The sequence below is a fragment of the Phalaenopsis equestris genome, unplaced genomic scaffold, assembly GCF_001263595.1.
Source record: "Phalaenopsis equestris unplaced genomic scaffold, ASM126359v1 Scaffold000536, whole genome shotgun sequence".
Classification (NCBI taxonomy): domain Eukaryota; kingdom Viridiplantae; phylum Streptophyta; class Magnoliopsida; order Asparagales; family Orchidaceae; genus Phalaenopsis; species Phalaenopsis equestris.
Window position 1 is genome coordinate 252,612 of NW_018164976.1, and position 2,115 is coordinate 254,726.

The following is a 2,115-nucleotide window of genomic DNA, read 5'->3' on the forward strand; positions in this document are numbered from 1 at the left end:
ACACCCACCCACACACACACACACACACACACACACACACACACACACACACACACTGTACTCATTTTAGTTGCACAAAAGTATTTAATATTTTATTAAATATGTCCCCCTTAACTAATTAATTACCACTACATACATAATATGACCACTACATATGTACCATCATAACTATATATTTACCTATAATTTCTAAATTAACAATAAGTATTACTTTTAAATAGTTTTTTCTAATTTAGCTCACCATGTGTAGTTGGAGTCCAAAGGCAAGTTTACTTTGGAAATTGGGGAGCTCTAGCTCAAGCTAAGTTTGGTGTAGCTCAATCAATGAGGGCCTATTAGGCTTGCTTGACTTAAATTAAACTTAATATTTTTATTAGGCTCAGTCCAATTTTAAAATAAACCCAAACTAATTTCAAACATAACTTAAACTCAAAATCTTAAATTCAAACTAGACCTAAGCCTAATTTGAATTCAACCTAAAGCCTCATCCAAACTTAAAATTAAGTTGAACCTAAAGCTATGCTAACCAAAATATAACTAAATTTGATTTGATCTAAAGCCAATTCTCAACTTCAATGTAACAAGATTCAAATCAAACATTACTTATTTTTTGACTTCACTCAATTCCAATCTAAATCAATTCAAACCATAGCCATAACTAAATATAGTTGAACCATACCTAACTTGAATTGAATCTAGATATTACTAGATAAAACTAAAATCTAAACTAAAGTTAAAACTAAATTCAAATGTCAAACTAAATTTAAACTAGGTTTAATTCAAATATAACTTGAAACTTAATTTAGTCCTAAAATCAAACTAAACTCACTTAAGCCTAAGCCTAAGATCTAAATTAAATCCAAATCTAAAGATTTCAAATTAAACTCTAAACTAAACCTAAATTAAGTTTAAGCTGACCCACCATTCCGCCAAGATTTATTTCAACCAACTATGCGTAAAAATGAAAGTGTAGGTGAGGTATGTAAATACATAAGAATTGTCTGCTCTGTATGTAAATGCCCAGTTAAGTTTCAAACAAATTTAAGTTATTTATAGAGTTTTGTTATATACAGTTAGATGATTCTCTTACCTTTTATTTGAAATTGTGATTATAAAGAGTATGACATATAATACTCAATATACATAAGTTTAAAGAAAAAAAAATTTGAGACAACAACCGATCACATAAAATTTCTTAGGCGCTGCAATAGCATAAAGCCTTAATATAAACATTCATTCTTTGTGTACTATTATTACTTCAAATTTGCTTAACTCTGTGTTATGGACATTGTGTTTTGTTTCTTTATGTTATTTACACAAAAAAAAAAAAAAACTTTTTGTTTTATAGTTTTTATGATTGAACTCTTTATTTTAATAATCCAAGATATAATTTATAAGCAAATCACAATCGAATAATTTTTGAACAATGATCAAACACGAAATAAATCATGATTGAATGCTAAATGAGTGATGATCGAACACCAAATGAGCTGTGATCGAACATCTTCGAATCATGATTAAGTAATGCTAGTGCTATGATTGAACCTTCTTTGAATTATCTTCAATCAAAGTTTGACTTACATCACACCATATATTAACCATGCTCAATCCAACCATATTCCAAATATGATCATTTCACTATGTTATAGATAATGATCGATTCTCAGTTGTACCTACATTTGTTATGTTATGTCTGTGACAATCAAATAAGATTATAGCCAATTCTGTCTGAACTTAGCTCAAGTTTTATTCAAAATTAGAAAGACTGCAAGAGCTTTTTAGCACAATATTCAAGCCAACTTATCGTTCGAACCTATATTCAAATGAAGTTCTTAACCTTTTTTTAATAGTGTTTTGAATAAAATTCGAGCAACATTATACATATATATATATATATATATAGCACCGCATTCTCAGATTAATTTGTAGATATCTGCTTTGTCAGTTGCAAGTCCTCTATGACCTAAGGTTCAAATTCCCTCAAGCAACTGATGTTATTTGGGGGTGGTACTCGAGTGGTTAGTTACATGGGTCCAACCCAGACCTGATGGGTTGTGAGCCAGGGGCGGTTGATGATTTCGCTCGTCAACCATCTTTTTAATATATATATATAGA